Source organism: Acyrthosiphon pisum, chromosome A2 (genome assembly GCF_005508785.2).
Source record: "Acyrthosiphon pisum isolate AL4f chromosome A2, pea_aphid_22Mar2018_4r6ur, whole genome shotgun sequence".
In the NCBI taxonomy this organism is placed as follows: Eukaryota; Metazoa; Arthropoda; class Insecta; order Hemiptera; family Aphididae; genus Acyrthosiphon; species Acyrthosiphon pisum.
Genome location: NC_042495.1, coordinates 14,463,105 through 14,478,400, shown reverse-complemented (window position 1 = coordinate 14,478,400; position 15,296 = coordinate 14,463,105).

The window sequence follows — 15,296 nt, the reverse complement described above, 5'->3', positions numbered from 1 at the left end:
ATATCATAATATATATTAGGTACTTATAAGTTATAACGCGTTATACATCAACAAAAAACCGTGGTAAAATCATAGATATATAATAGTATACTTTAGAAGTTTCAAGTACCCACGAATAATATTATACAATCACAACAAAATAACTAAAAGAGTTATCCTAGGTTTTTAATATGTAATTTCGTCCAAATTTGTACTTAAAATAACTATAAAAATAAACTTTTTAAATGTATATTTTAGATTTTTTGGTAACAGAATTAATTACTTACGTGGAATCTTGTTTTAAATTTTTAATTCTTAGATACAAAAATTGAACATTTTATAAATTTTTAAGTACAAAATAATTTTTCATTATACCTTAGTCCGTGTTAATAACCATACACGGTACAAAATTCGGTGTATAGACGATAAAGCAGTGGTTTACAATCTAATTTTGAAACTTAAGTACCTACACAGTTTGGGAACCGCTGCTATACATTATATATTATGAGTCTTAAGTTAAAATTAATATTTAATATCCAATCGTCATATTATTTTATACATACTCAAGTACACTCGTATTCAATCCGTTATAAATATTAATACTATATTACAACCTATATAGTATATTTTGATGCCGGTACAGACAAAATGATAATATTATATTTATTAGCTAATTTTATTACACTATTTTATTAACAATACAAGCTTAATGAGCGCTACAAAGCAATATTCATGGGGATTCTAGATTACAGAACCATATTCAAAAATAGAACACTCTGGAAAAAATATAAAATTATTAAGCAATTTGGATTACTCAATATCCTTGGAGAGCAAGTTCTTTTCATAAAATCGCAGTCTTTTTGGTTTTTTCGATGTTTCTTGTTGATAAAATGTTTTGTTCATCAAGCAAAAAGTCTAAGCATTCAATAAAAGGTTCATCGTAGGATTCATACACAGGTTACAACAAACCCAAATTCTGACAGTACAATATATAGACACGATTCCACTAGTCATATAAATTAATTTTACACCAGCGTGTCGACAATTAATAATAATATCAAATAAAAACCAAATAAATTACAAATCATAAAGGTTTATTAGTGTTAATAATATATTATATAGGTACATACAATTATTTATTTTATTTTTAACATTTTTTTTTTTTGCATATTAAGAATTTAAATAAAGGTCTAGAATAATGATAATGATAACATAATGATAAATATATACAAATAATGACATGGTAATAACTAGATTTATGGATAGATGATTATGGTTTTATAGCAATATTTATATTTTATAGGTATCATTTTTTACATGGACATTTCTTATACGCATGCGCAGTTCCGGGGGGGGGGGGGGGAGGCACAAATTAGGGCCCACAACAATTTACATAAAACAAGGTTAGGTTAAGTTAATGGTAGTAGGTAGTTAGGTTTTGTAAATTTACATTTACAAAACTATAATATATTTAATGGTCTGAGTCGCGGATAAATTCTTTATTGTCTTGACAGTCTACGTCGGGAAGACCGCAGCAAACCATTCGCCGAGCGAATTTCTTCACTCGGCTCCATAGTGAGCGTCGTTTAGGTCTGGCGGCGGTTACTGTATTTTTCATTTCCGCGGCGTTTTCGCGGCCGAAAAGTGATACTAAGTAAACTGGCCACGGTCTCCAGGTCTAAAGGGTCTGCCGACCCATTGTTCGACTCAGCATCCCCTGCAATTGACTGCGATGCCATGTCCCGTATCGAACTAAGCGCGTCGGATTCGACCAGTTTAACCTGCAGCGGAAAAGTTTGCGAGACAGACGACTTCGCGTCGATGTCGATAAGTTCTAAGTTCATCACTGCACTATCAGCTGTTGTTTCCGTACTCGGTGAATCCGGAAAAACGGACATCTGTGTGGACGGCATCACATCAGGTGCATCGACTCCGGCATTGGTTGGGAACGCTATGTCGGGCATCGACTTACTTAGTCTTTGAGCCTTTGATCTCTTGACACCACTAACGTCGGCCACTATCCGGCGATTTTCCCGAAGGTCGCTGAAAACCTGTAACATCGCAGCGTTTGTTGACTGTAACCGATCGGAACCTCAGACTCAGACGCCTTACTATTGTTAATCTAAAACATAATTTAATAATTTAATTCAAAAAGAAAATACCTAAATGTAGGTATTGAACATTTTTTTTTATAAACAAAATTATAAACTGTACTAGACCGGAGGGCTAGTAAAATTATGAACTGTAAAAATTGTATGCAATATTAAATTGTTTGAATATACCTTATAATATAAAATTAATAAAAATGTTTGATACCACGGTTTTTATTTTTGAAACTTGTAACGGGATTGAAAACGGTGCACCTTCAACCATTGAAAACACCGCAATGCGACTAAAGACGTGTAAAGTAGACACCGGCGTGAATAACGTCGAGTTAAGTAATAGTTAAAAAAAATTAACATATGAATAAAACCTTTTAATATAGGTACCTAAGTATTAGCAGATTTGTTTTTTTTTAAATGGAGGGGGAGATAGGGCTACACCACAAAATAACTATATAACATATATATTTTTTCGATGATTAGGTAAGTAAAAATATTGTTTTGTATGTTATAGATATTTAATTAAATCTTGAATATTAAACATGTTTCAATTTTAATACATATTTAAAAAACTAACATCAATGTTGTTTGCTTTTTTTTCATTTGCTTTTTTCCATTGCTTTTTTTTAGTTGCCTTTTTTCCTATTACTGGTTATATATGTATACATTTATAACAGCTATAGTCAATTTTAAAACAGCTATCACAAAAATGTTCTTCATTTCTTTCAGCTCTTTCTAAAAACAAATAAACCTCCCGAACAATTGATTATACTGTGTAGTGTGTAGTGTGTTTTATTAAACTGTATAGCCGTATAGGGCAATATAATAGTAAGTGCCTATAGTTAGTACTAAGTAGGTTTCAGGTATGTATACATTGCCAGTTTTATATTTAGTACAAAAATTATTCACGCGTTATAATCGGTGACTTAAAAATGTCGGAAAAGGTCAAATACTGCTTTTATTTCTATTATTGATGACTCACAAAATCGTTATAAGTAGGAGTGATAATAATTATATATTTATATTAAATAAATATTCCTAAATAATATGTTTTAAATTTAAATATGCTGCAGACATGTATAGTTATGATTTATACTATGGATCTGCTAGGTAGGTACATGCTCAGTGGGGCCATTATTATCATTATTCTGTGAAATAAATAATAACAAAAAAAACATAATACTAATTAGGTATACCAATTACAAATACAATTTAAATATATTAAAATTTAAAAAAAAAGTTTTATTATTTTTATCAATCTTTGTGTATATCTTTAATGGCTTCTAGCCTCGGCCTTTATCCATGTTCTTACTTATTATACTAGATTTCGAGAAAGGCGATGAATACATTGGGTTTTACAATGACGTGTGATTTATTTATTGGAAACTTTGTATTGAATTTTCCTGCAGCTTTTTAATGCACAGTTAAAAATGTTATCAATTACCTGGCAGATAGGTGCATACTTTGAAACTTTTAATATTATATTTAATCAAGACCCCAATGGCTACCAACTACAATTTTAAAGTTTATTGTACTAAATGTAGTTCTATAATAATGTTTGACAAATTTCTGGACCGATTGAAGTTAAATGGTAAAAATTGGACTGTACCACATAGCCTTATGATATTTGCATTAATAATAAGGTAACTATTACCATTGAGTATCGATAGTACTAATATACTCAAGGCTATTACTAAATAATTGGGGAATACAAAATAACAAAACTTATTATCGTTAGGTAAAATAATGTGTTTAACATTTCATATTTTGTTCGAGTATCATGACAATTTATTAACAAGAATACAAAACTATATTAAGGTTGTGGAAATTTAGTCGTTTTTTCGTACATTTAGACCAATAAATAGAAAAAAATATAGATACCTACTTCCAGAAATTAAATTTTAATTTTGAAAAAATGTCACTTTTTGAGACTTTTGCATCATATGGGAGTTTAACATTTTTTATCGCGAAATAAAATTACATGTGACTGTGCATATGCATAGGTGCAAATAGCGTTGGGTATTTTTTTTTTTTTTTGGGGGGGGGGGGGTAATGGGCTATGGAAATTTTGGGGGCTTAGCCCCTAAATCCCCCCCCTATTTACGGCTATGCGCCTATGTATGTTTCGGATTTCCAAGAATCTTAGCCGTAGTTCATATTCAATTACATAAAGCGTCCGGGGAACTCACCCATACTAATGATCAGCCTCAACTCACAACACGCACAGTCATACAGTACATGGATATAGAATATTTCCTTAAACCAACCCCTTAAAATGGTTTGCTTTCAACAGCCTTAAGTTTTAATTTTTATCAAAAATATAATAAAATATAAAATTAACCAAAAAAAATGTCGGGGGGACACTTGCGACGCGCCCCTAGTGCCCCCTGGCTATGGCACTGTGTTCAATGAACTTATGTCCTATAGGTACTGGTTATAATCCATATTTCATATTATAGGTATCAATGAGCATTGGCATATGTCCCCACCACCATTTTTAAACCCTGGCTACGAAACTGTCAATGACCATTTCTAGTTTGGAATATTTAATTAATTTATGCTATTTTAAATTTAAACAAACAATACCTAAAAATTAGCAAAAAAAGGTGTCCCATATTCTAGAACGAGTAATATTATCATAGGATAATAAAAATATAAAATACATAGGTATTAATAATATATTATTATTGTGCATGAATATGAGGTGTGTAGTACAATAATTATGGAGGTGCTTAACACATTTGGCGACACTGAAAATGCAGCTGTGAACGACCCGTTATGTTTTTGTTTCTCATTTTTTTTTTATCATTTGCAGTCGGGCCGTGCGTCTCGCGCTAGTGTGTTAATATAATTTTCTTTTTTCTTTTTTTTATAGTTTATTTTCAAATTTAATAATTATTGTTGAAAATGTTTCATTTTTATCGTTTGTGTCTATTTCAAATTGTTTAATATTAGGTTTATAGTTGCTTAGGTTCGTGTTAAAGTTAATAGAAAATTCCTTAACCGTGTGGTTCCGTCAAGAATATTTACATTGTCCAATGATTATAATGAATCATTTTTGCTTAACTGGATACGTTTAAAAACTCAAAGTAAGATTTTTTTGATAATTTATATGCGTTTACAAACATCCCAATAATCATGATTTGTGCGTAAAAGATATAATATGTTTGCTAAAATCATAGTGAAATAGTGGATACCTGCCTGACATCAGTGGTATTGCATCAAAATATTTTATAATCACACATTTTACTTTTCCGTATAGATACTTGTTAAAATGCTTAAGTAGTGAATTTTAAGTTAAAATAAGTTAATTTTAATTAAAGAACCGTAATTATGTTAAAATATCGGATATTGAGATTTACTACATTACTATACAGATTACTCTAATATAATATGTAGGTAACTACTAATTGCAGACTTGGGTAAAATACTTTTAATAAATATTTGAAATAAATACTCAAATACTTATAACAAATAGTATTCTAAATATGTATTCAAATTCTGATTCAAATACTTCATAAAAATAGTGATCCAAATAAAGTATTTAAAAAAATTTGAAATTAGCGTTAACATTGAGGTTAACACATACCTATAATTTAATAATTCTAAATATAATAGGTATAATTTAAGTTGTTCATACTTGATTTAACATTTTAAAAAGTGTACATCTAATATTGTTAAAATGTCCAGAAAAACCTCGAGAAAAACAAGGAAAAAAATTATTATTGTACATAAATAAAAAGTAATTTTTTATAAGAATAAAATAGTATTAATAAATATTCCGGACAGTTATTTCCCGAGTTATTTAGAATACTTTTGGGAATAGTATTTTAAAAGTATTTTAAATATCTACTCAAAAAGTATTCCAAATGCTGTATTCAAAATACTACCTAAGACTGCCTAATTGCTCAGATTTCTAATTAAGTAGGTATCTAAATTGTTTTTAAGTTGTACTTAAACACCCAGGGTACATACAATTTTTCTTTTTAGGTTATAATAAAAACAAAACTCCTTAGTACATAAAGTAAATAGGTATAAATACATAGTTTTAAACTAATATTTACTTAGATAAAAATGTTTTTGAATTATACAATGTAAATAAAAGTAATACCCGAAGTAATATTATCTTGGTATACAGTTAAAAATACAAGTAAAATTTCATTATTTAGCAGTGTACCTACCTATGCTAGTATTTTAGCCATTGAATTAACTATACATGACATAGTGTCAAAATAAATAAATGTATATAAATAAACATGATATTTTCCTCTAATGATAGTATGTTCTTAGATTTTCTAGTTATAATATATATATTATATTAAGTACCTAATGGATTAAACCTCGGATTAAACTATTCATGGTCTTGACAATTATGTTAATAATATTTAATAACCTTATTAAATGATGACATACCTATACCTAGATAATATTAGTAATATTACCTATAATGGGTATTTAATTTACCAAATTAAAATTATGTCTAGAGATAAAATTTTAAAAATATATATTATCGAGACAAGGAGAACAAATAATATATAGAAAAAAAACAAAACACTTGCAATCATTTATATTTAACTATTCATATAAAGCTCACGAAAAATTAAAAATAATTTGTATTAGGTAGTAGGTAATCACAAACTGATCATGATAATATTTTATTTAGTTTCTAAATAATCATTTAACAACTAAACTTATTGCCTACCTATTAGTTACCTTGAATAAATTATCATTGTTTAAAAAATGTTTAAAAAGAAAGGAAAAAGTTTTGTTGGGCTATTTTACATTTATTAAATTAAATTTTATTTACCCCCTTCTCACTCCAAAATCCACTTGTATGTTTGCTGCAAGAACTATGCCTGAGAATCCTTCTCGTCTTAAAAACAAATAGTGTGGCATCTTATTATACCTACCAAAATTGTATTGATGAAATTATTGAAATTAGTCATGAAATAAGTGACTTTTTATCAAATCTCAAAAATAAAAATAACCTATGCTTATTGTACAAAGAATAATGTACCTATCGATGTTCATAGATAGTGATATTTTTGCTCCCCCTACCTACCTACCTAACTACCTTTAATTATTTTGTGCTACGGAAATTACCTTGCAGGCATTTATTTTTAATTTAAGGGCAGTTCTTCCAATGTCGGGTAAAGTGTCAGTTAACGCTAACCGGCTGACAACAGATTTTATTACTGGCAGAATTCTGTCGGTTAACTTTAACTGGACATTGTAAGAACCTCCCTTAGGTAATACCAATATTTAAAAAAAAATGGAACTATTTTATATTAATGCATTTTGTTTACATAAATTCAAGCCTTTAAAAAATAATATTTTTCTAAAAATGTACTATTTTTAATGACAACGTGCATTTTAATTTCTTTTTCCAAAGACTAAAGCAGAACATTTTTTGGAGTTACTTCATTATATAAAAATTGAATTTTGAACAAGTAGTTGACTTAAGAGTTATAATTTTAGGATTTAAAGTATAAACTCGAGTATAAATGAGTAGAGTGGTACAGCGAATGCTAGTCCACTACTCCGCTCATCGAACTTAAAACACCTACTTATAACAACTAATAAACTATTTTTCCGAAATTTGATTTTTATAGATTGATATACTCCAAATAATATTCAGATTCGGAATATAAAATTAAAAATGCACGATGTTATTTAAAAGAATTAAAAACATAAAAACTGATATAACGAGAAAAAAATGTTTTCTGAAATAATGAGTGTACATTAAAACGATCACTCCGTATACATACACATTTCTGGATTTAAATTTTGTAATAAAATGACTTCTTTATTTAATATAATATTTTATTAAATGTATGGCTTCAGATGTTTGAGTCATCTGACATCCTCTGAGTTATCTAGTTGTAGTTGAATGGCTGCTGGATTAATGTTATCCTAGTTATATCTCATGTTTACGTGCAAAATTCTAAGTAGGTATATATTTATTTTCAAACTATTTTTGCGAAGTATAATGACGTGAGTATACGCACATTTTTTGTATTATTTTTTTTTTTGTATTTTCATTTGATCAGTTTTTTTAATTCTTTATTTAAATCTTGAATCTCCCACCTGTCATTCGATAAGGACAACTGGGAATTATAGTCGCTACAGTGTCGTAATTACGGGGGGGATTTGGGTTTTGTATCCCCCCTCTGAAATTTTTTAATTAGAGAACCATATCTATGTACCTACTTATTATTTGTTGGTACTAATATATAGTATATTTTCCACGAATCTACTCGAATAAGTACATTTAAAACTCGATTTAAAACTTACCTCATTAAATAGTACCTATGTAATTTATTTTTTTTTTGGTCGAGGCTTCTACAACAGGTCATTAGCCTATGGAACTGGGGGAGGATACTGTAGGCATTGAACACGTGTGTCATTTGTTTTGGTAGCATTTTTAAATGAGCACCCGTAGGTATCTGCAGTGCCCGGGTGGGAGATGGCGGCCTCTCTCCGGTGATTGCGCAAAAAAAAAAATGCCGCCCATGACTGAGTTCTAACCGACGTCCCCTATGTAATTATTTATTTTCATGTATGCATGTATTTATACATTTACCCTACTTACATTATACAGATTTAAGATTACATATCACAATGGTTAGACTGAGAGGTTTATATGACATAAACTAATTTTTTTTTGGTGGTAAATGTTTCAATCCCCCCTCCCCCCACACACACATAACCACAATTACGCCACCGAGTCGGTAGGAAAACTATTGTTACTTGCTTGGCGACAACTCAACAACTGTTTATTGTTCAATGTTCATAATATATCTTTTTTTTGTGTTGGTGCTTGTTTATTTCGTGTAATATATTATAATAGACGTAATAATGATAATAATTTAACTACTTAAAGGTATACATTTTATTTTATTGTTAATTTCAGGTTCAAGTATTTTCTACAAAAATTACTTACAATTATTTGTTATGTCCCTAATATGTAATATTTTAGATTTTCAGTTAAGCGACATGTAGGTACGCTGTGATATTTAGTCTATGATAAGTTTTGGGCTGAAGGAGTGATCAAAATGTTTCATTATTGTAGATTGATAATCTAGGATTATCTCAAAAGCTTTTTCAAACGTATAAACAATTTTTTTGAATAAATGTCAACAAGCTTGATTGCCCGCTTGATTGTTATAGATCTTTACCGAGAATTTTTTCAACGCAATCAATATTTCAAATTGAATACAATATAACAAATTACGTAATAATTCAAAAAGTAAATAACTCTGGAGATATAAATGGTTATTTTATTATGTGACAAATCAATGTTTTCTGGTGTACATTTTCAGTGAATAGGATGTAATCGAGGATGTAATGGTTTTGTTTATGTTATATAGTTAGTTTATGTCATAAATCATAATACATTATAATATAATATCTCAGACGTAATTATAAGTGTTTTTCTTAATTTGATAGGTTAAACTAATTTCAGCATAAATATCGCATGTAATTTTATAAGTAACAGTTAATAATTTTCTAGTTATTACCGGCATACCGTAGAATGGTATGAATAAGTTCGTGGTAGTACCTATAGGTAAGTAGTTTAAGATGAGTCTAAATATTTAGAACTTTTCATTATATTAAGAAAATACCGAGAAAATACTATAATATAAATATTTGGTAAAATTTTCAATTACATATCTACGGTTTTCCCTTTCTGAATTAAAATAAAAAAAAAAAAACAAAATTAATTTGGAAAAAATTGGTGTTGCATGAATATTCAAATATTACCACAATTTTTTGATAATTATTCTCAATTCTTTAGTAAGATTCTTTACTAGATCAAATTTTATATCAGTAAAACGTGATAAGAGATAAAAAAAACAGATGTGAACACTGAACAAATTATCGCAATACCAGTAAATTCCTCGCTCCGCCAAGAATCCTAATCAAAAACAAATTTCCAGCATATCTGACGTATATCCTTATAATAAATTGGTACTTTTTAGTGCCTAATAACAATATTTTTGAAAGGGGGAAGTTCGAGGGGGGTTTTACATTTTTTAAATAGTAATAAAATGTATAAATTGTAATTTTCAGTAACTGTCCTGCAATCGTATGAATAAATAAAGATGGTATTTATTATATTCAAAAACTATATGTATTTTAGTTATTATATATATGAAGTATCTGGTTTGTATTTTGATACTCGTCATATATTTTATAAGTTATTACCTAATACCTACCTTATAATAGCTATAACTTGGCTATAATTTTAATAGGTTCTATAGACATAGGTATTCTAGTTACTAAAGTATAAATTTAGTCTACATGTAATATTATGTTAATTCAAATAATTCAAATAATAAAGAATATCTATATTGTTCTTTTTCGGTTCTATATGTAACTTATGGTACCTATTTATACATTTTTTCTAACTCAATGTATAGTTATTACTTGTGTCTTATATAGTTTTATAGTGATTCAAAGTTCATATGATCACATACCTATGCGTATATTGATATTATTTATTTTCAATACAAATTAATAATAAACTGTTTATTTTTTAAATATATATAATATATATGTATATTGGAAAAAATAGTGTGGTAAAATAATCAATCATGCGTTTATTTTTTTTTAATAATATTATTATTTTGTATCGTATTTACTATTAAGAGATTGGTACACCCTCGTGTGTTTTCTCCGTTATATAAATGTATAACATTACAAATTATCCGTTCACAATAATCCATTTTACTCTGTTATTTTTAAAATTAGAGTGAATTAACCAATAATAAAAATTAAAGGTAAGATTGTTATCTCGGGCATCTCGGAGGGCTTTTATTGATATTTTAAAAATAATTTATTAGCATTTTAGATCTGTAAATGTTTTGTACATTTTAGAATTATCATAAATTGCTTTAAAAGTTTAAAATTAAAATATCAATAAATGCCCTTGATAATAATCTTACCTTTAAATTTTAAAAGTAAATTCTCTCTAATCTAAAAAATAAAATTTTTGTAAACTATAATGGATTTTGTATCAGAAAACAAACTGTTGGGTTAGTTTTCATAAAAGGTATTAACATTTTTATGTCAAAGTATAGAAAAGGAACAAAGAACTATCTATAGTAGGCCAAATTCGTGACACTGCTTCCAGGCCAAGTCATTAATAATCAAATAGAAATACAGAAGTTATAACGATAGCAGAAAAAATGTTCATAAAATTATAAATGTTGGGAACACCTGAAAACCACTTAACAACCACTGTTTAACTAGAATTGGCCATATAAGGACCAAAACGTAGTTCGTAAATTCGTCGGTGGCCATGGCTTGACCTTTAGTAACTTTTTTTTATCTTTATCATTTTATTACCTATATACCTTTCTAAACGATATAATATGTTATTCAAGTAAAATAATTTAGCTTATAAATGTATGGGTGACGATTAATTAATATTAATTAATACTTGCCAAATAAATAATTATTTATAATTTCATAATTGTTTTCAATAAAATATTGTTTCTAATTTTAAATTTTATTTCCAGGTATACATAAAAAAAAATACCTACCACACAACTGCATTACTAATGTATGTTATTTAGTTTGAGTGATTCATTTTATCGTTCTACCTTCGTTTAACAAATTCATTTTGATTTTGTAAATATTTATTAATTAAAAATATATTACAATAATCAACAGTTAATTAAATAATTAAATTATCAAAATTTCGGTTATAATTTAAATTATAAAATCAATTTGTCCTTCGTCCAATGTATAGCTGTGAGAAACTTGCCAAATATGTATTATAGGTTATACTCATGGCGATTGTATTTAGACACAGTATTCTACGTTTCATAACAATGTTTTTTTTTTTGATAGAGAACCAGTCACGCCCGCACAGTTTCAATCCCAACAACGTTGTAAAACGAGTCGAACGACTATTTTAAAAACGATCCAATATTTTTTCCATACTCACTCGATAGAGATAGGTGAATTGAACGGATATGATCATGGTTACCGGAAGTATGTATCAGTAATGTTTAACAACCCATATCTTCCTTCCGGCTTTTGTATAATATAAAATCCAATAATGCAAGAATATATTTGTTTCTTCGAAAATAAGAAATCAAATCAAATGTTTATATTGTTTTTAAAATAAAAAAATAATTAACATTTTTAAATAATAGATTGGATTCAACTTTTAAATGTTTGAATACAACAACTTAATGGGACGCCAAGAGCACACCCGTCTTACACACGTATATACAACATAGCAAATTGCATAATCCATTTTTATTTTTTAGATTAGAGAGAATTTACTTTTAAAATTTAAAGGTAAGATTATTATCAAGGGCATTTATTGATATTTTAATTTTAAACTTTTAAAGCAATTTATGATAATTCTAAAATGTACAAAACATTTACAGATCTAAAATGCTAATAACTTATTTTTAAAATATCAATAAAAGCCCTCCGAGATGCCCGAGATAACAATCTTACCTTTAATTTTTATAATTGGTTAATTCACTCTAATTTTAAAAATAACAGAGTAAAATGGATTATTGTGAACGGATAATTTGTAATGTTATACATTTATATAACGGAGACAAGACATGAGGGTGTACCAATCTCTTAATAGTAAATACGATACAAAATAATAATATTATTAAAAAAAAATAAACGCATGATTGATTATTTTACCACACTATTTTTTCCAATATACATTCACATCTAAGGTTGTACAGTTTCCGTTCAAACTACACTTAAAGAAACATTGGATGTTCCCATGGTCCATTGGAGCAACTGTAATTGTTTCACCCATATTTTATCTTCTTCAGAAAGCTGCCAACTCTGAAGCTAATATAAAGTTATGGGCCGAGAAAAGAAGGAAAGAAGAGGAACATTACAAACATAAGTGGGATTAGACAAGATTGTACTAACAATATTGTAACTAAACAAATTGTATTTTGGTTAATTTGATATACATAAATAAAGATTTTTGTAAACTATAATGGATTTTGTATCAGAAAACAAACTGTTGGGTTAGTTTTCATAAAAGGTATTAACAATTTTATGTCAAAGTATAGAAAAGGAAGAAAGAACTATCTATAGTAGGCCAAATTTGTGACACTGCTTCTTCAGAAAGCTGCCAACTCTGAAGCTAATATAAAGTTATGGGCCGAGAAAAGAAGGAAAGAAGAGGAACATTACAAACATAAGTGGGATTAGACAAGATTGTACTAACAATATTGTAACTAAACAAATTGTATTTTGGTTAATTTGATACACATAAATAAAGATTTTTGTAAACTATAATGGATTTTGTATCAGAAAACAAACTGTTGGGTTAGTTTTCATAAAAGGTATTAACAATTTTATGTCAAAGTATAGAAAAGGAAGAAAGAACTATCTATAGTAGGCCAAATTCGTGACACTGCTTCTTCAGAAAGCTGCCAACTCTGAAGCTAATATAAAGTTATGGGCCGAGAAAAGAAGGAAAGAAGAGGAACATTACAAACATAAGTGGGATTAGACAAGATTGTACTAACAATATTGTAACTAAACAAATTGTATTTTGGTTAATTTGATACACATAAATAAAGATTTTTGTAAACTATAATGGATTTTGTATCAGAAAACAAACTGTTGGGTTAGTTTTCATAAAAGGTATTAACAATTTTATGTCAAAGTATAGAAAAGGAACAAAGAACTATCTATAGTAGGCCAAATTCGTGACACTGCTTCCAGGCCAAGTCATTAATAATCAAATAGAAATACAGAAGTTATAACGATAGCAGAAAAAATTTTACCGGAAGTATGTATCAGTAATGTTTAACAACCCATATCTTCCTTCCGGCTTTTGTATAATATAAAATCCAATAATGCAAGAATATATTTGTTTCTTCGAAAATAAGAAATCAAATCAAATGTTTATATTGTTTTTAAAATAAAAAAATAATTAACATTTTTAAATAATAGATTGGATTCAACTTTTAAATGTTTGAATACAACAACTTAATGGGACGCCAAGAGCACACCCATCTTACACACGTATATACAACATGGCAAATTGCATAATCCATTTTTATTTTTTAGATTAGAGAGAATTTACTTTTAAAATTTAAAGGTAAGATTATTATCAAGGGCATTTATTGATATTTTAATTTTAAACTTTTAAAGCAATTTATGATAATTCTAAAATGTACAAAACATTTACAGATCTAAAATGCTAATAACTTATTTTTAAAATATCAATAAAAGCCCTCCGAGATGCCCGAGATAACAATCTTACCTTTAATTTTTATTATTGGTTAATTCACTCTAATTTTAAAAATAACAGAGTAAAATGGATTATTGTGAACGGATAATTTGTAATGTTATACATTTATATAACGGAGACAAGACATGAGGGTGTACCAATCTCTTAATAGTAAATACGATACAAAATAATAATATTATTAAAAAAAAATAAACGCATGATTGATTATTTTACCACACTATTTTTTCCAATATACATTCACATCTAAGGTTGTACAGTTTCCGTTCAAACTACACTTAAAGAAACATTGGATGTTCCCATGGTCCATTGGAGCAACTGTAATTGTTTCACCCATATTTTATCTTCTTCAGAAAGCTGCCAACTCTGAAGCTAATATAAAGTTATGGGCCGAGAAAAGAAGGAAAGAAGAGGAACATTACAAACATAAGTGGGATTAGACAAGATTGTACTAACAATATTGTAACTAAACAAATTGTATTTTGGTTAATTTGATACACATAAATAAAGATTTTTGTAAACTATAATGGATTTTGTATCAGAAAACAAACTGTTGGGTTAGTTTTCATAAAAGGTATTAACAATTTTATGTCAAAGTATAGAAAAGGAAGAAAGAACTATCTATAGTAGGCCAAATTCGTGACACTGCTTCTTCAGAAAGCTGCCAACTCTGAAGCTAATATAAAGTTATGGGCCGAGAAAAGAAGGAAAGAAGAGGAACATTACAAACATAAGTGGGATTAGACAAGATTGTACTAACAATATTGTAACTAAACAAATTGTATTTTGGTTAATTTGATACACATAAATAAAGATTTTTGTAAACTATAATGGATTTTGTATCAGAAAACAAACTGTTGGGTTAGTTTTCATAAAAGGTATTAACAATTTTATGTCAAAGTATAGAAAAGGAAGAAAAAACTATCTATAGTAGGCCAAAATCGTGACACTGCTTCCAG